We start from the raw sequence: 24088 nt of genomic DNA, 5'->3' as shown, positions 1-24088 counted from the left end.
ATTGTTACCTGAACTGCCACTGTTTTGCAGGAAGAATAGTATAAGATTCCCTTGAAAACAATTCAGGACCTACCTTTTCCCATTCCGAGACGACTGGAAGGTGTTTGGGTTTCCTACACCTTATTAGGCACAGTGAAGTGTTATGTTTTTCGTGTTTTCATATTTTTGTCCAATCCCCTTTAGGTATCGACTGTACCGACGGCACAATTAGACGTTTAGCGTTCAGTATGTGGAGGAGGTAGTTCAAGTTGTGGGTGATTCTGTGATGTTTTGGGACCGTTTATCGCACTATGCATTGGGTCCAACCATTCAGGTTACCGTGAAAATCTACCAAGATGTTCACGTGCTAATTCTCGTTAGCCAAATGAGGCACTTCCTTCCACATCTTCACAATAAGACTGCTGTGGACATTCCCGTCTTGCAAGGTGATATCAACCGTGTTGACGAGGCTGCATGCTTATGTTTCTGGTTTGACGAGCACTCAGCACCCCAGTGCGCAAGTGGCACCCTAAATCTCCGTATCTTAATTTCAGATAAAATGCTCGGAACTGACAGGAACAGCGAGTAAGAATTTCATAACTCTGTGGGATACAATTATCAATGAGTGGCTTCAGCTGGATATGGCATATCTGAAGAAACTTGTGGAAGAAGGTATATACAATGTGATTTGTAGGCAAAAATTACAAAAGTTTGTTTGCCTGGTGATTCTGGCTGTATGTGACTTCTTAATAATGCAGTAATGTTATTGTTCTCGAAAGCACTTATGCCTTGCACCTTACGTTTTTGAACGTCAGTGTTGACAACCGTCCTGTGCACAAATATGCATGGCAAGTGACTTTTTTTAACGAACTGACAACGGTATATCCGCATATGTTACTATGGGTTACCACTATGTTTCTGTAACGCTACATCCAATGTAGGCATACGACTTCCAAGCTTTTGCTCTACTCTTGTATTCTAATGTGTGTTTTTTTTTTTTTTTTAGATGCTCTTGAGAAGGACAGTTTCTGAAACTAGTAGCGCAAATAAAATAATATAACACACAGCCCGGAGGAGTTATGTCGTTTTTCAAATTTACTGAGGCTGTGGGACACACACATAAGAAAATAAACCTTGCACATATTGAAGATTTGTTAGAAAAACTAGGTTAATGTACCTTCAATTTCATTTAAGATTTGTTGTAAATAGTCTGAAGTAAACTTTACTTTTGATACTGGGTCATTCTTTCTTGGACACCCTGTATAATACGGAGCACTTAGACACGGCAGTCTAGTGCACTTTTCGACGGCGTGCAGGTTGTCGTAGAAAAGTCCGCAGGTAAACTCGGAAGGTTTATTGCGGTCTCCTTGAGAAATGTGAACGGTTGGCAGCCGTCGCTTGCTTATGCGCGTCAGCGGCCGATCAGCTAACCGCGAAGCTTCCGGCGGACCGGTGCGGTCAGCGGCGGCGGCGGTCTGTGGTAATGGCGCGTCCATTAGCCGTAGCCCAGGGGTGGGTGGAAGCATCTCCCGGGTGCAACAGGTCCCGGGGGCAGGCCGGGCCGACTCCTCGCCTCCCAAGGGGCTCCTCCAACTCTCACCTCACGGGCTGCATAATGGGCCCTCTTCAGGCTATCCGCCTCCCTGATTTCCAGGTCTGCCTTCCGCTTATTACGGAGACGTTAAAGAAAAATGCAGCGTCCGAAAAGAGAGGGCACTACGAAATCAAACTGAGAGGTAATGTAGAACAATAGGCAATCAAGACTGCTGACAGATGCGCACAAGTGGGCGTAGATGTGCTTCTTTCCGAATGCATTACTCTTGATCCATAACACTTAGGGCCTAGTGGTCTTATGCCAACGCTGATTGATATTAGATAAAGCAGTGTTACAAATTGTATTTATTGAGCTACGAAATTTTAATTAGTACAGCAATTTGTCTATGAGATGAATTCTGAATAAACGTTTAGTTTTCGGTATCATTAACTGTGGTATCACGCGTCTTATATTACGCAAACTGTGCCAGGCTTCTCTCAACACTCATAGAATTATTTTATGCCTCACGCTTTATAGTTGGGAGTACGTCAGAGCAAATAACAAAAAAAAATTTGACGTAATAATTATGTTCTCGTCGCGGTCTTCAGTCCAGAGGCTGGTTTGGTGCAGCTCTCCATGCTACTCTATCCTGTGCAAGCCTCTTCATCTCTGACTAACTACTGCAACCTACAGTCTTCTGAATCTACTTTGCGTATTCAGCTCTTGGTCTCCCTCTACGATTTTTACCCTCCACGCTTCTCTTCAATACTAAATTGGTGATCCCTTGATACCCCAGAAAGTGTCCTATCAACCGATTCCTTTTTCTAGTCAAGTTCTGCTACAAATTCCTCTTCTCTCCAATTGTATTTAGTACCTCCTCATTAGTTACGTGATCTAATAATCTAATCTTCAGCATTCTTCTGTAGCACCACATTTCGAGAGCTTCTATTCTCTTCTTGTCTAAACTGTTTATCGTCCGTGATTCACTTCCATACATGGCTACACTCCATATAAATACTTTCAGAAAAGACTTCCTGTCACTTAAATCTCTACTCGATGTTAACAAATTTCTCTTCTTCAGAAACGCTTTCCTTACCATTTATACCCTCTCAACTCCGACCATCATCATTTATTTTGCTAACCAAATAGCAACTCATTTACTTCTTGAAGTGTCTCATTTCCTAATATAATTCCCTCGGCATCGCCTGATTTAATTAGACTACATTCCATTATCCTCGTTTTGCTTTTGTTGATGTTCGTCTTATATCCTCCTTTCAAGACACTGTCCATTCCGTTCAGCTGGTATTCCAGGTACATTGCTGTCTCTGGCAGAACTACAATATCGTCGGAAAAGCTCAGAGCTTTTATTTCTTCTCCATGGATTTTAATTCCTACTCCAAATATTTGTTTCCTTTACTGCTTGCTCAAAAAATGGCTCTGAGCACTATGGGACTTAACATCTATGGTCATCAGTCCCCTAGAACTTAGAACTACTTAAACCTAACTAACCTAAGGACAGCACACAACACCCAGCCATCACGAGGCAGAGAAAATCCCCGACCCCGCCGGGAATCGAACCCGGGAACCCGGGCGTGGGAAGCGAGAACGCTACCGCACGACCACGAGATGCGGGCCTGCTTGCTCAATATACAGATTGAATAACATCGGGGATAAGCTAGAAACCTGCTTCACTCACTTGTAAATAGCCTTTCGCTCCCTGTATTTTATCCCTTCCACTTTTTGAATTTGAAAGAGAGTATTCCACTCAACATAGTCTAAAGCTTTCTCAAAGTCTACAAATGCTAGAGACATAGTTTTGCCTTTCCTTAACCTATCTTCTAAGGTGACTCGTAGGGTCAGTATTGCCTCGGGTGTTCCAACATTTCTACGAAATACAAACTGATCCTCCCCGAGATCGGCTTCTACCAGTTTTTCCATTCATCTGTAAAGAATTCGTGTTGGTATTTTGCAGCTGTGACTTATTAAACTGATAGTTCGGTAATTTTCACATCTGTCAACACCTGCTTTCTTGGGAATTGGAATTATTACATTTTTCTTGACGTCTGAGGGCATTTCACCTGTCTCATACTTCTTGTTCACCAGATGGAAGAGTTTTTCCATGGCTGGGTCTCCCAACGCTATCAGTAATTCTACTGGAATGTTGTCTGCTCCCTGGATCTTGTTTTGACTTAGGTCTTTTCGTGCCCTGTCAAATTCTTCACGCAGTATCATATCTCCCATTTAGTCTTCATCTACGCCCTCTTCCATTTCCATAACATTGCCCTCAAGTACATCGCCCTTGTATAGACCCTCTATATACTCCTTCCATCTTTCTGCTTTCCCTTCTTTGGTTAGGACGGGTTTTCCATCTGAGCTCTTGATATTCATACAAGTAGCTCTCTTTTCTCCAAAGGTCTCTTTAATTTTCCTGTAGGCAGTATCTGTCTTACCCCAGTGATATGCTTCTACATCCTTACATTTGTCATCTAGTCATCCCTGCTTAGTCATTTGAACTTCTCGTCGATTTCATTTTTGAGACGTTTGTATTCCTTTCCGCCTGCATCATTTACTGCGTTTTTGTATTTTCTCCTTTCATAAATTAAATTCAATATCTCTTCTGTTACCCAAGGATTTTTAGTAGCCCTCGTCTTTTTACCTACTTGATCCTCTGCTGCCTACACTATTCCATCTCTCAAAGTTACCCATTCTTCTTCTACTGTATTTCTTTCCCCTGTTCTTGTCAATCGTACCCTAACACTCTCTCTGAAACTCTCTATAACCTCCGGTTCTTTTAGTTTATCCAGGTCCCACCTCCTTAAATATCTATTATAATTATTCACATTAATTATTACTATAGCAACTATATGTAGTATATGTCAAACACATCTGAAGCAAAATATAATTCTACAGAGTGGTCAGAAACAGTCTGAAAATCTTGTAGGAGTGTTGCAGGGTGGGTTGTGCTGATAAATAATTGTCAGGAGAAAAATTCGATACGTTGCTCCGTTTTCATTTCAAGTAGTATTGAAGTTAGCCAATTAGGCCATTGTGCGCACCAATTCAAGCGGCCCTCCACACACAATTAGTGTCAATTGTTCTTGTAGCGTAGATGATAGAGCACGGGATTGGTCAGCCTTTGGCTTGCGTTCGATCCTTACTACCGTCCCATGCCCAATTATTATATAGATCTCTTGTTCGGTTTTAGAAAACCAAACGAAGAACACGTTTGGCGATACCATCTCTGGCGAGCCACTTGAATCTGCGTACGCATCAGCTTGACTCGCTAACTTCAATGCTTTGCTTAGCAGTTACTTCTCAGCACAGACTACAATGCATCAGCCCTGCAATCCTTTCAGGCTCTTTTTTACCGTCTTGTATAGATGCTCAGAGAAACATGGCGCAGTTTGTCTGATGTTAGACGCATGGTGCTTCAGATAATGGTACCCAAAACGAAATATGCATTCAGAATTCATATTCTAGATAAACTGTTCTAATACTAAATAAAAACTGTTTATAATACTGCTTTACTTAATGTCTTTCAGTGTTGGCATTAACAGCAATATCTTAGATCGAGGATAATGACTGCAAGTACGGCACCAAATGCTATCTGTTAAGATCAAAGTCCTCTTAATTTATAGACCGTGGCTCTTTGATTACTTAATATGGTGCGGTGTGCTATATATTGTTATATTAATTTTTTGGCCAGTAATAATAGCATTTTCTGTTTAAAAATCTTAATAGTTTGACGACCAATAATTATTGATTGAAAGAATAGGTTGCAGCTCCATAATTAATTATTGTTGGCATTCAAGGATGACTAAACAATAACTCTATCGCAGCAGTAGAGCCCGTCTGTGTAACTGGAAGCCACAACGAAAAATCTGTTAGAAATTACTAAAATAAAAAAATTATTGCGAACAATAAGTTCAAAGTAATCGGTTGTAAATAACTGAACACTTGATAATTTACCTGACATATACATGGCTCAAGAAGTACACAGCGATAGCACGAGAGGCTTCTAGGGATGACGGTTGCCGCTGGAACTATCGCTTTTCAGTTGTATCGTTTCTTCCTTTCAACGCCAGTTGAATATGATCATTAAAATTACTCAAAATAACCAGTTTCTGAACTAACCGATTTTCGGTTTTTTATTCGTATAATTTCCTGTAATAAACGAAGTAATCGAACTAATTCTGAAAAATCTGACTCTCTCAGTTTCAAGATGCATCTAGAATGCGTCGTGCGTTGCCATATGGCAACGTTTGTAACACTTTTTTAAAATCGTTGATTCCACGACATCAACGAAGCGAGAGTGTTGGCAGCACTGGATTCCGTTCCGCAAGACTGTAAAGATCACTACAATGCAACAGTTTTAACAATACATTTAAATTCTGTGGCGTAAGCAGTGTTGGAAGTCGTTGTTTGCAAAATGACGAAGAAAAATGGAGTATAAGTTCGAGTAAGTATGTTTTACACAGTAACTTACGATATATAATTTACTTTTTTAGTATGGTTGTGCTTTAAATACTCAAATATATATTCTTTGGAGGTTACTGCTTGCTGTGAAATTAATTATGTTCATTTAGGCCGTTTGAACGTCGGTGCTGCCATATGGCAACGCTAGGCGCTTCTACTCAGTAAAAGGACGAATTTTCTCTTTTTTGTTTTAGAAGAGGTTTCTCGCTTTCTGAGGTGCTGGAGATTCTTTACAATGACGATATTGAAGGTGATGTGTTTGTTGAGCCCCAAAATTATTTTCCAAGAAAGATCGGGGTTATTTTGAGACAGCAATATATAAGAATGATGGATTATTGTATGTGCGGTGGCTGGACAACTCAGTTGTCACAATGATCTCTTCTTCACGTGGTGCACAAGAAGTTGGCCAAGTCAAGAGATTCTCGCAACTAAAAAAGCGAAATATTATGATTCCCAGTCCAAAACTGGTAGCCAAATATATGTATGGGAGGTACTGATCAGATGGATCAGAATCTAGCATGCTATCGCATTGCAATAAGAAGCAAGAAATGGTACTGGTGTCTCTTTACATGGATGTTAGATGTCGCCATACAAAACATTTGGATTTTGTATAATAAAGCAAGAAACCAAACTATTTCTCAGCTTGATTTTAAGAGAGAAGTAGCAACAGTGTACTTGCAAAGACACCAAGCTTTTCCAAAAGGAGCCGGGAGACCATCTGCATCAAGGGCATGTTCCGACAGCCGCATATCAGATTCAATTAGGTTTGATAAGACTGACCACCTCGTTCAGCACACAGAAGGAAAGAAGAAGAAAAGATGTGCTAAATCTATAGTGAGAACAATATGTTCAAAGTGTAATGTGGGATTGTGTATTGACTGTTTTATTCCATTTCATGTAAAATAATGCTGAGTTCAGGATTTGATTTTTGATTATTAATTGTACTGTGTTACAAAGTATCAATTGTACTATGAAGACTGAATAATAAATTTGCAAAAAACTTGTATATGTAATAAGAAATTTCAATAACCTACTTATTTTAGTCCCCCCATGAACCATGGACCTTGCCGTTGGTGGGGAGGCTTGCGTGCCTCAGCGATACAGATGGCCGTACCGTAGGTGCAACCACAACGGAGGGGTATCTGTTGAGAGGCCAGACAAACGTGTGGTTCCTGAAGAGGGGCAGCAGCCTTTTCAGTAGTTGCAGGGGCAACAGTCTGGATGATTGACTGATCTGACCTTGTAACATTAACCAAAACGGCCTTGCTGTGCTGGTACTGCGAACGGCTGAAAGCAAGGGGAAACTACAGCCGTAAATTTTCCCGAGGACATGCAGCTTTACTGTATGATTAAATGATGATGGCGTCCTCTTGGGTAAAATATTCCGGAGGTAAAATAGTCCCCCATTCGGATCTCCGGGCGGGGACTACTCAAGAGGACGTCGTTATCAGGAGAAAGAAAACTGGCGTTCTACGGATCGGAGCGTGGAATGTCCGATCTCTTAATCGGGCAGGTAGGTTAGAAAATTTAAAAAGGGAAATGGATAGGTTAAAGTTAGATATAGTGGGTATTAGTGAAGTTCGGTGGCAGAAGGAACAAGACTTTTGGTCAGGTGATTACAGGGTTATAAATACAAAATCAAATAGGGGTAATGCAGGAGTAGGTTTAATAATGAATAAAAAAATAGGAGTGCGGGTTAGCTACTACAAACAGCATAGTGAACGCATTATTGTGGCCAAGATAGACACGAAGCCCACGCCTACTACAGTAGTACAAGTTTATATGCCAACTAGCTCTGCAGATGATGAAGAAATTGATGAAATGTATGACGAGATAAAAGAAAGTATTCAGACGTGAAGGGAGACGAAAATTTAATAGTCATGGGTGACTGGAATTCGTCAGTAGGAAAAGGGAGAGAAGGAAACATAGTAGGTGAATATGGATTGGGGGGAAGAAATGAAAGAGGAAGCAGCCTTGTAGAATTTTGCACAGAGCCTAACTTAATCATAGCTAACACTTGGTTCAAGAATCATAAAAGAAGGTTGTATACCTGGAAGAATCCTGGAGATACTAAAAGGTATCAGGTAGATTATATAATGGTAAGACAGAGATTTAGGAACCAGGTTTTAAATTGTAAGACATTTCCAGGGGCAGATGTGGATTCTGACTACAATCTATTGGTTATGAACTGCAGATTGAAACTGAAGAAACTGCAAAAAGGTGGGAATTTAAGGAGATGGGACCTGGATAAACTGAAAAAACCAGAGGTTGTAGAGAGTTTCAGGAAGAGCATAAGGGAACAATTGACAGGAATGGGGGAAAGAAATACAGTAGAAGAAGAATGGGTAGCTCTGAGGGATGAAGTAGTGAAGGCAGCAGAGGATCAAGTAGGTAAAAAGACGAGGGCTAATAGAAATCCTTGGGTAACAGAAGAGATATTGAATTTAATTGATGAAAGGAGAAAATATAAAAATGCAGTAAATGAAGCAGGCAAAAAGGAATACAAACGTCTCAAAAATGGGATCGACAGGAAGTGCAAAATGGCTAAGCAGGGATGGCTAGAGGACAAATGTAAGGATGTAGAGGCTTGTCTCACTAGGGGTAAGATAGATACTGCCTACAGGAAAATTAAAGAGGCCTTTGGAGAGAAGAGAATCACTTGTATGAATATCAAGAGCTGAGAGGGCAACCCAGTTCTAAGCAAAGAAGGGAAGGCAGAAAGGTGGAAGGAGTATATAGAGGGTTTATACAAGGGCGATGTACTTGAGGACAATATTATGGAAATGGAAGAGGATGTAGATGAAGATGAAATGGGAGATAAGATACTGCGTGAAGAGTTTGACAGAGCACTGAAAGACCTGAGTCGAAACAAGGCCCCGGGAGTAGACAACATTCCATTAGAACTACTGATGGCCTTGGGAGAACCAGTCATGACAAAACTCTACCATCTGGTGAGCAAGATGTATGAGACAGGCGAAATACCCACAGACTTCAAGAAGAATATAATAATTCCAATCCCAAAGAAAGCAGGTGTTGACAGATGTGAAAATTACCGAACTATCAGTTTAATAAGTCACAGCTGCAAAATACTAACGCGAATTCTTTACAGACGAATGGAAAAACTGGTAGAAGCGGACCTCGGGGAAGATCAGTTTGGATTACGTAGAATAGTTGGAACACGTGAGGCAATACTAACCTTACGACTTATCTTAGAAGAAAGATTAAGAAAAGGCAAACCTACGTTTCTAGCATTTTTAGACTTAGAGAAAGCTTTTGACAACGTTAACTGGAATACTCTCTTTCAAATCCTGAAGGTGGCAGCGGTAAAATACAGGGAGCGAAAGGCTATTTACAATTTGTACAGAAACCAGATGGAAGTTATAAGAGTCGAGGGGCATGAAAGGGAAGCAGTGGTTGGGAAAGGAGTGAGACAGGGTTGTAGCCTGTCCCCGATGTTATTCAATCTGTATATTGAACAAGCAGTAAAGTAAACAAAAGAAAAATTCGGAGTAGGTATTAAAATTCATGGAGAAGAAGTAAAAACTTTGAGGTTCGCCGATGACATTGTAATTCTGTCAGAGACAGCAAAGGACTTGGAAGAGCAGTTGAACGGAATGGACAGTGTCTTGAAAGGAGGATATAAGATGAACATCAACAAAAGCAAAACGAGGATAATGGAATGTAGTCAAATTAAATCGGGTGATGCTGAGGGGATTAGATTAGGAAATGAGACACTTAAAGTAGTAAAGGAGTTTTGCTATTTAGGGAGTAAAATAACTGATGATGGTCGAAGTAGAGAGGATATAAAATGTAGACTGGCAATGGCAAGGAAATCGTTTCTGAAGAAGAGAGATTTGTTAACATCGAGTATAGATTTAAGTGTCAGGAAGTCGTTTCTGAAAGTATTTGTATGGAGTGTAGCCATGTATGGAAGTGAAACATGGACTATAACCAGTTTGGACAAGAAGAGAATAGAAGCTTTCGAAACGTGCTGCTACAGAAGAATGCTGAAGATAAGGTGGGTAGATCACGTAACTAATGAGGAGGTATTGAATAGGATTGGGGAGAAGAGAAGTTTGTGACACAACTTGACTAGAAGAAGGGATCGGTTGGTAGGACATGTTTTGAGGCATCAAGGGATCACAAATTTAGCATTGGAGGGCAGTGTGGAGGGTAAAAATCGTAGAGGGAGACCAAGAGATGAATACACTAAGCAGATTCAGAAGGATGTAGGTTGCAGTAGGTACTGGGAGATGAAGAAGCTTGCACAGGATAGAGTAGCATGGAGAGCTGCATCAAACCAGTCTCAGGACTGAAGACCACAACAACAACAACAACACTTATTTTAGTTGAAGTTGTAATCCATATAAATGTAGGTAGTGAAAGCGCCTAGCGTTGCCATATGGCAACATCAAATATCTCGCTGATGGCGGTAATGACTTTCGTCGAAACAACTGTGTTGTGAAATTTATGCCTTTTACAGACATAATAACGCATTTAAAAAAAAATCACGAAAAAGTTAATTCCGGCGCTAATGATTAAATGGGCAATGAAAACAAAAATTAATCCGTCCACCATTCGATGCTTTTCTCGAAATGTGATAAGTGACTGAATACTAAGAAAAGAACCAGTATTCTCCTCTTCTTTCTAAATTTTTGAAACTCTGCTAAAAAATCATGTAGTAATCGAAGATCATACCACTGTTTCGGTATCACTGATCGCTAAAAGATGGAAACTGAAGTTGAATAACTCAATTTTTCGTGTTAATTTGCCTGTTTTTAAGGGCTACAAGTTGATGAGGACATGTTATGTCGGCACAGGCAGGAGATGGTGTGATGTTGCAAGTCTGTTGTGCCTCCTCCAGCTCTTTAATCTATTAAACCAAGTGGAGCATTGTACTTAACTGATATTGCTCTTGGTAAAACACTTCCATGTTAGGGATGGTCCACTCTGTAACACATCTGATGTCAGACGACGAAAGCGAGAAACTACAATATAAATCACATTGAGTAAATCTTGCACACTAATAGCACACACCACATGGTGACAGACACCTGTACCAATTCTTGTGCTACGTATTTGTTGCTCTTTTCTATCGGCATTGTTATTAAAATAGCACTAACCACTTTTCTCGTTTTCTATAATAAGATAATATTTCAAAGGAATAGAAATTTTACAAATAAAAATCACTCGTTTTCTGAAAAAGTTTTGAACTATTTAAAACCAAAAATTTTGAGACTGCCGCAATTGCTAACTATTATTCCGGTTATTTACCTGGTTATTAGTAAAAAGTTGAAAGAAACATCTGTTATAGCCGACACCGAGTAAATACCGAAAAATAGAGGTTATTCAGAACTAAAATATCGGTATCGGTTTTGATCTGTCGATTTCTCCCATCCGTAGAGGCTGCTCCCGTAGAGGTGCACCGCCCGCCGAACGCCTCCTACATGCCGACCTGTCAACAACGGACTACTTCGCTTCCACGTAATACCAGCACGTATGCAAATCCTTCGCCGTAAGGCACAAGAAGACGACGCGCCTCTGACACTCACCCAGTTCCTACAGTCTAGTCATTCGTACTTCCTGCAAATACACCTTGGACACAGTTTCGCGAGTCTGAATGAACAATCGGCAGATGATGGGTGAAGTGATCGCTATAGCAAAAATCTACTGATATCAGTACTGCTGGCCACTGTTTTAATCACAACTGAGGTACAATCTTCCTACTCGTCGATCAGGGGCCTGAAGATGGCGTAGTAAGACGCCGAAACTCGTTTCCAAATAAAATAAGGTTTGAAACTAGACGGCTGAAAGGCGTTTCATTTGACATTCTTCACTACTGTTTTAGAGTTCGGTAGCCCCACCAGGTCGGATTAAAGAAAGGCTCGAGGCAGCTTAGAAGTCATCACCGACCAGTTCCATCAGTACGAGAGCGTTTCGAAAACTTTCTGTGTGCGAATAAGATGATATTCTTTTTTTTTTTAACACTGTTGATAAAGTTTTGACAACCAGCTTTTGCGACAGGCTCCACAAAGATTGTGCTGCTTCCAGCTTTCATTTTGCGAAAGGATCGATCCACCTGTGAAAGGAACAGAGAGGGGAATGACTAACAACATCCATTACCCTCCGCTATTCACTTCACAGTAGCTTGCAAAGTATTTATGACGATCCGGGTATCAGCTTATCAGCAAGTTCTAATAGATAGCGAGACTGTTTATTCGCTCCCCCTGCCGGTAGCGCCACACGCATCTAACAGGCAGCGAGCAAGCCGCAGACACGCCCTCCTCCGCCACATCACTTCACGTGACGTGACCCCGTGGTATCCAGACCGGGGACAAAGCTCACAAGAAGCCATCGTGGCATTAAGACTGCATGTTTATAACACAGGCACCAGCTACCCTCTAGCTGACGATGACGCTGTGAGCTTTGAGTATGTTTGGTGTTTGATTTTGGGTGTCTTTTCGTGGCAATACGACAGACTTAGACTTTATTCACGGATTTGCAATGCTTATTAGTGCATTTTTCCGAGATAAAATACTATAAGTGGACCCTAATGAAAATCATTTATAATTTGACTTGCCTTCTAGATCTAAAAAAAGTTTGCTACTAAAGACGTTGATTTTGCCTATGATATTTTATGTACGAATTTCGTTCACATCGGAGAACGCCGTTTGCATCCACATTTTGAGGTATTCCCTCGTTTGAGAATTTTGTTTCTTGTACCATAGGATAAAGACGGTTATTATACAGAAACTACGGACATTATTCTCAAACAAATGTACAATTTTTTTTCTGAAACTCTATTTCAATTACTGTAGCATAGATTTTGTAACACTTCGGTCCACAGTTCTTTGCGCGCACTGCTTAATACATTCTTATTCATGTGATGTTCATGTGTCAGGTTTTACAAACACGGTATTTCTCGGTTCAGTTGAATACGTTTGGTCCACCCCTTCACTATACCCACGGCAACTAAAATTTGATGCTCCGTGCAAACTACAGGAAAACTCACGAGCTTCGTGAACGAGGACCACTGCAGAAATCTGCACGTGTGTGGCCAGCTAATGAGACTGTATCGCGGCTTCTGAGAACGGTCTCTTAATCGTGTCTCCACCAACGCCCCCGGGCAGGGACTGCAAGTGTTCAAAAATCCGTTGGAAGAATCCATTGCCTCTCGCTAAAACCCGTTTGTGTGTGGTCGGCTACTGTGTAGTATTTCATTGTTCTGGCAGGCTGAATGCGAAATTGTTTACCCTGTTCTATAGTGCTTCATACTGACTTGTGATTGTCGAAATACACTGATAGAAAATAATTGCAACACCAAAAAATAATTAATCTAGAGTAATGAAATTCTGGAATACATTTGTTTCCGTAACATATATAAGTGATTAACATCGCAAGATAACAGGTTAATGAAGGCACAAGATGAGCCATTGCAAATATGAAATGATGGTATATTAATAATTTGTGTAACCAACAGAATGTTAAATGCAAGCATGCCAATGTACATGCGTTTTGTTATATAGGTGCCGTATGTCAGTTTTTGGGATGGAGATCAATGCTGTGTTGCACATTGCCGGTTAATGCTACCTATTCTAACATTCTGCGTGGTGTCTGTTTGTTTGTTCTGAGTCGTGTCTCCCTACCACTTTCGCGAAACGACGCTCTGAGCGTGTTTTTTAGGCAATTGACTAGTTTGAACCTGGGACCTGCTGCTGGTAAGGAAACGCCAGACCACACATGACATGTAGAGTTCAAAAGAGTTCAGTGAGACTAGCGATGATATAATCAAATACTTAATGATTTCAGCGTTAGTTCCACTGCACTCCCTGTAAAAGAATCTTAATACTAACTAAATGTAGTGGAAGGGGTTCAAGGCTTTCCTATTTTAGTTAGCGAGTAAAATGACGTCGGAAAAGCAGTTAAGTTTACCATTGGAATTTTTATTCTACTCACAAAACAGTGTTTATAAATTGTACTATTGATAAAAGCAAATATTTTAATACAGGATGATAAAAACAAACTGCGTTCTACAAAAATGTGAACGAATATTCCCTGAATGGGTTTCCAAGGTCTATAATGGATCGAAGGATGACCTATGCCATATCACATCTATAATCTAGGTTTAAGTTAATTTTCATAAAAGAGAAAACTATCAAAATGGTCTTCAGTGACACTCAATTATCTTTAATTACTTATTTAACTTGTCATAAATTACAGTGGCTGATGTGGCTTCTCAATAATTATATAACAGAAAAATCATCGCGTTTCAGATTTTAATTTCAAGTAGCAAATGTGAATACCATGAGCTTTAATTGACGATCGACACTAGTATTACGCAAAAAGGGGATGTAACAGATGAGACTTCTGCAGTTCTGAGTGAAGCCTTATGCGCTCTTATGCGACATTGCGTGCGTTCATTACCTTGTCTGTGGTTAGTCAGCGTCAGGGGCGGCGGGCGGCGCAGCTCCACACACCTCGCTGTCTCGGTAGCAACTCTCTCTAACTTCTCTTTACTACCATTTACCGAAGTTGGTTTAAGAAAAACGTATCTGGCTGTGTTTTCAACTGACCAATCAGGGTCTCAATGTTAACCTTAAGCTCCGCCTACAAAAATTCTGTCTATCCAATGAGAAACGTTGTACTTCTCGTGGTGGGGCAATGTTTTTAATGTTTGCAACGTAACAGAGACGCGTATAGTCTCACGCTAAAACTTGCAGCTGGTGTGGCCCTTTTAGTGTTATCGTAAGATCTATACTGTTCTTCTGGAGGGCTCTATCTTTTAACATGGGCTGGGGGCTGCTCTTGGCGATGTGGGTGTCCATCCCTTATCGTAGGGCCTTCTAGCCTACACGGATCTGCTCTCGGCTTCTGTTCTCGTTTCTCCCCTCGGAACTGCGTCTGTTTCACGGTGGGAAGGTATGACATGCATTTAGGCATTGTTGTGTTAGTCTGTGGTATTCCATTTGCTCACTCGTTGGTCGTATTACTTTGGTTAATTTAAGGTCAGGATTTATTCGGAGCTATGTAACATACTGCCGGATTTGCTATCATGTCAGGGTTTTCATGGAAGGTGTTGGATTTGCCTGACACCTTACACTGTGCCCGACTCAGGAGTTATTGTCCGATGATGTCCAATTTGTAATAGATTGGAGACAGATCTGATAAAATGGAGCTGGACAAGGCGTCATGTTGACACACGTCTGGTTACAACAGTGGGATGTGGCCGAGCGTTATCCTGTTGGAAAACAACCCATGCAATGCTGTTCATGAATGGCAGCGTAACAGGTCGAGTCACCGTGTTGACGGCAAATCTGAAGTCAGGGTGCGTGAGATACCTACAAGAAGGCTCCTGCTGTCATACGAAATCGCACTCGAGACCATAACTCCAGGTATATATGCAGTTTGTGTACCACGCAGACAGGTTGATTGCGGGCCTTCAAATGGCCCCTTTTAACCAACACACTGCCATCACTGGCTCTCAGAAAACACAACAGACCTCCACATAACCCCCGAATGAGCTCTCGCTTGATGCCGTTGATGTCGCAAACGGTGGTGGTAGAGATCAGTGGAATGCACGCTACACGGCGTCTGTTTCGGAACTGTCATTTGAAGTAATCGATCTGCGACAGTGCGTTGTTACACGGTGGTGCCAACTGCTATTAAAATTGCTGCTGCAGGTGCAGTACGATGCGACAGAGCCATACGGCAAACACGATGGTCTTCCCTCTCGGTAGTGCCACATGGTCATCCGCAATCTGGTCTTCTTGCGACTGTACCTTCTCGTGACCACCGCTGCCAGAAGTCATGTACGTTGGCTACATTTTTGCCTCATCTTTCTGCAATATCGTAGAAGGAACATCCAGCTTCTTGTAGCCCTATTACATCTACATCTACATTTATACTCCGCAAGCCACCCAACGGTGTGTGGCGGAGGACACTATACGTGCCACTGTCATTACATCCCTTCCCTGTTCCAGTCGCGTATGGTTCGCGGGAAGAACGACTGCCGGAAAGCCTCCGTGCGCGCTCGAATCTCTCTAATTTTACATTCGTGATCTCCTCGGGAGGTATAAGTAGCGGGAAGCAATATATTCGATACCTCATCCAGAAACGCACCCTCTCGAAACCTGGACAGCAAGCTACACCGCGATGCAGAGCGCCTCTCTTGCAGTCTGCCACTTGAGTTTGCTAAACATTTCCGCAACGCTATCACGCTTACCAAATAACACTGTGACGAAACGCGCCGCTCTTCTTTGGATCTTCTCTATCTCCTCTGTCAACCCGACCTGACACTGATCCCACACTGATGAGCAATACTCAAGTATAGGTCGAACGAGTGTTTTGTAAACCACCTCCTTTGTTGGTGGACTACATTTTCTAAGGACTCTCCCATTGAATCTCAACCTGGCACCCGCCTTACCAACAATTAATTTTATATGATCATTCCACTTCAAATCGTTCCGTACGCATACTCCCAGGTATTTTACAGAAGTAACTGCTACCAGTGTTTGTTCCGCTATCATTTAATCTTAGAATAAAGGATCCTTCTTTCTATGTATTCGCAATACATTAAATTTGTCTATGTTCAGGGTCAGTTGCCACTCGCTGCACCAAATTCCTGCATTTCGCTGCGATTTTCTAATGCTGCAACTTCTCTGTATATTACAGCGTCATTCGCGAAAAGCCGCATGGAACTTCCGACACTATCTACTAGGTCATTTATATATATATTGTGAAAAGCAATGGTCCCATAACACTCCCCTGTGGTACGCCTGAGGTTACTTTAACGTCTGTAGACGTCTCTCCATTGAGAACAACATGCTGTGTTCTGTTTGCTAAAAACTCTTCAATCTAGCCACACAGCTGGTCTGATATTCCGTAGGCTCTTATTTTGTTTATGAGGCGACAGTGCGGAACTGTATCGTATTACATGTAATACGGGTCGTTCAAACTCAGCGAGGTGTTGATAATGGCGTCTTTGTCGTCTTAAAGGCATTCTTGACTAACTTGAACTCACCACGTCCAGTCTCAACGGTAACTAACACTCACGAGAGTTACAGCGTGTATTTGAAACAAAGGTTATTTGCATCCTCATAGTGGCGCTACTAGCACGACTGACACGAAATCTGAAAAGGCATCATTTTTCAGATGTAGAAACACATCTGCCAACTTTTGTTTACGTCGCGGAACTTCTTCTTGGTGTTGCGATTTTTTTCCGTCGGTGTAGTAAAGGTGTGTCATAACATAAAGCACGTTTGAAAGGGTGTCGGAATCATGCTGTTTTGATTGAATGGCTGCGAAATTTGGGGGAAGCTAGAGAACGGGCTGGAATCAGAGGAAGGCGAATAGTGTGCAGATAGGATTACAGCCATGAATACCTATCGGACGCCAAAGCGCTGACCGTGGAAGAGATCGAGCAGTGACGACTCGCACGAGCCCAGAGGGAAAGTGAGTTTGCGGGGAAATTTAATGACGTCGGTAGCGGTCACGCAGAGGCGGTCGCCGAGCAGAGCGCAGAGGCCTTTGTGGCGGCGGCGGCAGTCACACTCGCGTAATTAGGCGCGCGGCCGCGGAAACAATGTGCTCATTGTTGGCGGGACGCGCCCTGTGTCGCAGCGGGGGCATTCACGCGGCTAACAGGCCGCAGGGCCGCGAGAGGCCAGCGGCGCTGGAATCCCGCAGGTAGCTCCAGCTGCACCTGCAGGCGCAGCCACCAGCCTCCAGCTGCAGCCGCTGCTGTGGCGTGCCGCGCACATAGCGCTAGCGCTGCCAGCCTTGTGATCGTGGCCCACTTTTTCGTCGAGGTTTTGCGGCAGAAGTCCGCGGTAAGAGTTCGCCATCGCTGGTCTGTACAGCGTGTGTATGTAGCGTCTGTCAGTACAAAACAGCAATTCTTTTCTTCTTCCATTTTCTTGCGGCGACTGTCAAAGAGATATTTGAAAGTGGTTACCTGTTTGCGACCAGCCAGCGGACACCATCAGATTCTGTAGGCAAAAGAAAAAGAGGAGGAAACAAGAACCACTATGAACATATTATACAACCTGCCATGTAATTATGTATGTAATGATAAAACCAAAGAATCAGCGGAAAAATGCTCCTCTCGGAGCACAAAAAAGGCGAAGATGCTCCTGTTTATTGGGAGACTCTGAATGAAAAGTAAAGTACCAGCTGTTTCAGTCTACCTGTTTCAACAACTTTAAAAATTTTGGCACAGGAACAGTTTGCGGTCTTTTTAACATGAAACTCTTCTCTCCAGCCCCCCCCCCCTCCAGTTCCCCTAATTGTAACTCCCTCACCGCAATTTGTCCCCCGCTGTATGTCGCTCGTACCCATCCACTCGTACTTGCCCGTTCTCACTCACACATTTAGTCCCACTCACTGTCATGATCTCTTTATGCCTCTCTAACTGTTACCGTCCCCTGTCAAACAGCGACAGTCTCCTACGGTATGTCCTACTAATACGGCCTCCTGTCACTGACACTGTCTCCACCTTGCTCGCTTTTACTTCTACTGTCTCATTCACTGTTTCCCGCTGTCGCTGTCTCTTCTCGCGGTCACTATCTCTCTCTTCCTCGTCGTCATTGTCTTAGACTATGTCTCCCATTATCAATGGCTCTCACCCACTTCCCCCAGTTCCACGTTCTCCTTTTCTTCATTTTTCTCCCTCCGGCACTGTCTCTTCACTCTTTCCCTAGCGCTGTTCTGTCAATGTCAACTACGTTCCATTGCCACTCTGCGCCTCTCTGTCTCTCACAATGCCATTGTCTCCTTCGCGTTTTCTATACCACGACGAGTATCTACTATTTTCCCGTATTTATTAACTTCCGTCTCTTTGTCACTATCACTGTCTACTGTCTCAGCACAAAAGAGCGGGAATATGTTCCATGTCAAAATTTTTGTGAAAAAATTTAAAGGTGCTAAAGGTGCTGAGGAAGGTAGAACGAGGCAGCTAGTGCCCCATTTTTCAGTCAGAGTTTTTTAAACAGGAACATATTCGCCTTTTTGTGCTCCGATAAGAGTATTTTTACGCTGGTTCCCTTTTTTCCCTGCCACAGCAGGGCATGTCAGTCATATGAAAAGAACTTTATGGGCAGTAAATTTTGATAGTTTTCTTATGTGGAACTGAAATAATGCAACACTAATTTTATACCTCCGACCGCATTTTACGTGCACAAAAATTTTGCATGTTGTTCAGTGCTACAACGTAGGATTCCCGGTTTCCTTCTGATGCTGACGAAAAGTGTTTAGAGCGCGTTTTACCATGTTACATCACTTTATAAACTACGATTCCGCTGCTCACTAGATATTACTTGCGCATTCTACATGTACAAGTAGGGTAACTTTGAACCTCTATATCTCGTAAGCGCATAAGGGTATCAAGAAAACTTTCCAGATTGTCCGAGATCGGGACCTTAGGGATAAATTGTAAAAATTTCTGCCATTTGCTGTGCATAGCCGTCTTAGAACTCGCAACTCGGTTTTGTTACCCAAAAAACATGTTTTTTGTGGTTTTTATTAGGAACTCCTATGAACTAAATAATGGTGCTTCCATAAGCTCTTAAGGCGCACCATAGATCACTTATAACACAAAAAGAACAAATCGATTTCCTCAAGTTGCCTAAGCTGGAGAAAGTGTGTAATATTCAAAATTTGACTCTATCCTGTAGGACAGGGCATTGGCCATTGAGCATTGAGCGTACAAATGCTTCTCAGCCCAAGGGCTCTCTAAAACACTTGACCCTTCCTTTCTTTCACCAATAGGATTCGAGCTATGAGCTCCGGAAAAGTCCAATTTCTATTCGCTGCGTTTTGTATCATAGCAGGAATCGCATTCTGTCGCATGCGTACTGGCTTTGTGTAATCTGAAGAGCGAGCAGCGTTTGTGGCTGGGGATGTGATTTTTCCGGGACTGACGTCACAAGTGCCATAGTGGATGACTATGAAACACTAGCAGTGCATAGCAGTGAGCTGCGATTCAGATAGATTCTTTAATAATAATTTACTACGTCACGATCGCTGAGATATATAAAAAAATTCACGTTACCTTTTTCGGCAAGTAGTTTGCATCTTCAGAGGTGCTTAATATACTAAAAATCTTGGTACAGATATATCAAAAAATATATTTCGGTATTTTGACGGTTTCCGGAATCCGACTAGGTGAAGTCATGGCTGGCACCCGAGTCCCGCCTTATTTAAACAATTCCCAAACATTTAGAAAACGTTGGCACTCTTTCACTGGTCTTCGGGGTGGCAACAGGAAGTGCATCCGGCCATCCATTAAATTATTCACTTCAAAACCATACTATCTATGTCGGTCCTGCATCGATGCTTCGGACGCAGGAATGTACGCTTGGGTGCAATCCTGGTTCCGTAGACAACCACAAACATTTTTCCATGGAGGCATTGACCATCTTGTCTCTTAGTGGACTAAGTGTATTAAGAGTTTTGGCGATTACTTTTGAAATACACTTACAGAAAAAAAAATCACCACGCCAAGGAGGAGTTGTGCGAGATACACGAAAGTTGGCAGATGTGTTTCTGTATCTGAAAGATGGTATCTCTCAAAATGTCGCACCAGTCGTACAAGAGTGGGCTAGTAGCACCACTATGACTATGAAAATCAGAGCTGCTTTAAATACGTGCTTTAAAGGCAATGAGCGATAGTTACCTTTGAGATTGGACGTGGTGGGGACTCTGGTCAAAATGCGCTCGAGGCAGCAAAGACAATATTATCAACCTCACTGAGTTCGAACAAGGTCGTGTAATGGAGCTATAAGCTGGAGGTACCTTGTGCAATATTGGACAAAGACTTCGTGGGAGTGTATCCATTGTACATGATTGCTGGCAGCAGAGGTCACGAGAATGCACGGTCAGAAGAAGATCGGCCACATGGCACTATCGAGATGGAAGACCATCGTGCTCGGCATATAGCTCTGGCGCATCGCACTGCATTTGTAGCAGCAATATTAGGAGCGGTTGGCACCTCAGTGACACGACGAACTGTTTGAAATCTGTTACTTCAAGGACAGCTCCGAGAAAGACCCCAAACCACCGCCACTTACGATTTCAGTGGTGTCAAGAGAGAGCTCATTGTAGGACAGGGTGGAGGTCTGCTGTGTTTTCTGATGAGAGCTGCTTCTGACTAGGTGCCAGTGATGGCCGTGCTGGTTAGAAAGAGGTCAGTTAAAGACCTGAAATGCCAATCTGTCTGAGTGCTAGACGCACTGGACCTACACCTGGAATTATGGTCCTTTTGTGCGATTTCGTATCATAGTAGGAGCACTCTCGTGGTTATCCCACGCACTCTGACTGCGAAATCGTACGTCAGTCTGGTGATTGAATGTGTTATGCTGCCGTTCATGAACAACACTGTATGGGGTGTTTCCCAACATGATAACGCTCGCCCACATACCACTGTTGTAAATCAAGATTCTCTACAGGGTTTCGACACGTTGCCTTGGCCTGCTGGATCATCAGATCTGTCTCCAATCGAACACATATGGAACTTAATGGGACGACAACTCCGGTGCCATCCACAACCAGCAATAGCCGTCTCCTTATTGACCGACCAAGTGCAACAGGCATGGAACATCATCCCACAAACTGACATTTGTCACATATACAACACTATTCATGCACGTTTGCATGCTTACATTTAACATTCTGGGACTTTCACCGGTTATTAATGTACCAGTATTTCACATTTGCAACGGCTTATGTCGCGCTTACGTTAACCTGTCATCTTCCAATGTTCAAATGGTTCAAATGGCTCTGAGCACTATGGGACTTAACTCCTGAAGTCATCAGTCCCCTAGAACTTAGAACTACTTAAACCTAACTAACCTAAGGACATCACACACATCCATGCCCGAGGCAGGATTCGAACCTGCGACCGTAGCGGTCGCGCGGTTCCAGACTGTAGCGCCTAGAACCGCTCGGCCGCCCCGGCCGGCTCTTCCAATGTTAATCACTTACATTGTTAGCTAGACAAATGCTTTCCAGAATTTCACTGCTCTGCATTAATCATTTTTTGGTGTTACGATTTTTTCCGTGAGAGTAACAAACAGTTTAGTTGCTCTTTTTCCATCTATTTCGTTTTATTTGATTACCCCTTATAGTATAAATATACCGCAGTGAGTGAGTTGAAGCCGGTGTACAGGAAAGTAGATACAACACCTTGTTCAATTTTTGAAAATTTTTTCTGCATAATTGCACAGCATCGAAATATATACTGTACTAGACGTAGCGGAGCATGTGACCAGCTGTGGTCACAAGGCGTCGGGCATGAACCTCGGCCGCGACACCACAGTCGATGTGTCAACGTAAGACGTACCAGCTGTGAGGTCTGGAAAGCCAACAACGGCCAGGAGAGAGATGTATTAACACCACGCCCTCCTTATCGCGCCCGAATGATGCTATATGTTAGAGGATGACTTGGCGGTTGGTTGGTATCGCACGGTCCTCTGGAGCTGTTACCTTATTTCTGTAATTATGATGTTCACTTGAGGCACCCATTTGGATAGCTGCAACACCTGCTCATAGAGACTGAATTCTAGTATTTTCCGGTCCTTTCACATGCACTGCCGAAAAAAATATTAGCACAGCTGGAGAAACGGCGTCGATTTTTGTCCGATGGCGGCGTATGCCACCTGGGAGATAGGAGATGTGCTGATAATGGTTCCAACGTCTTCCACCAACAGACAACGTAGTGGCATACCTCAGCGCAATCTGGCAATCACCACAGGCAGAAGGTTCAGTCTGGTGCAACCGTGTGAAGCAAGGAGGCAACTACGCCACGGAGACGCCATCGAGCTTCCTACTACAAACAGAGAGAGTTTGAAAGGGATGAAATTCTGACCTTTAAAATTGTCACACAAGTTGCACGTGCTGCACCAGTTGTGCAACGATGCTGGTATCAGTAGTCACGTAGACATACTGACACTCACGGACGAGATTCCAGACGTACACGCAGCACAGACGCCCGCCAAGATCGTCGTATGGTAATGGCAGCAGCGGCAGATCGTACACTTACCACAGCACAGATAAGAGGGCCTGTGAGCGCAGACGTCGACACGAACTGTTACGAACCGGTTATCAGCAGTGGGAATGGAGCCACGCAGACCTCTACCCCGTCTTCCACTCACGCCAAAGCATCGACGTGCACGGCTCGACTGGTGCAACAGAGGTTCACTGTAAGACGCTCCGTGGTCTTCAGTGACGATAGTAGGTTCTACCGGCATGGAAGTTATGGTCGTTCGCGCGTACGATGTAGAGCTGGTGAGCGTTGTCTCTTACTGTGCACTCGTCCACGACAAATGGCCGCACCCGGGGCGCGATAAGCTGCAACTCTCATCCAACTTTAGTGGTTCTGGAGGGAAGGCTAACCAGCGCTCCATACGTGCACAATGTTGTTAGACCCGTCAGTTTGCCATTGTTGCAACAGGAAGGTGGTGTGGTGTCCAACAGGATAACGATCGCGCGCACACTGCCCGTGAAACTCAACGTGATCTGCAGGACGTGTAGCAACTTCCCTAACCAGCGCGATCTCCATTCTTGTCTCCAATCGAGCATGTGTGGGGTATGATGAGACTAGAAGTGACTCTTGCTACTCGTCAACCAATATCTGTTACGGAACTACGTGAACGGCTGGAACAGGCGTGGAATAACGTATCCCAGGACAGTATTCGCCATCCGCACGATCGACTGGATGCCGGAGTCGGCGCCTGCATTGCCACCCGTGGAGGCTCACTGCATACTAATATGGGTGTTTCAGCATCGGTCGAGACCTTGTACCGCAAAACCGCTTGTACTACTGTAATCATTTCATGTGCTCCATATGCTCTGCTGCAACAGTAAATCTAGAGTAGAATGGAAACCTGTAAAAGGATCTTTTCCGGCTGTGTAGATGGCTAATTCTGGTACGGCATCCGGTGCTGTGTGGCAGAGGGAGGCCAGTGGCCAGCTGTTGGGTGGTTGGTGCGGGGAGCGCCAGCTTCAGCCGCGGAGGCGGCTCTGGTGAGAGCCTGCCTGCCGGGCCCGAAGGCCGCCCGGTGCACGCCGGCGATCCGTGACCTGGCCATTCCGCATAGCTGGCGA

Source organism: Schistocerca nitens, chromosome 1 (assembly GCF_023898315.1).
Source record: "Schistocerca nitens isolate TAMUIC-IGC-003100 chromosome 1, iqSchNite1.1, whole genome shotgun sequence".
Taxonomy (NCBI): Eukaryota; Metazoa; Arthropoda; class Insecta; order Orthoptera; family Acrididae; genus Schistocerca; species Schistocerca nitens.
Note: the sequence above shows the minus strand (reverse complement) of the source record.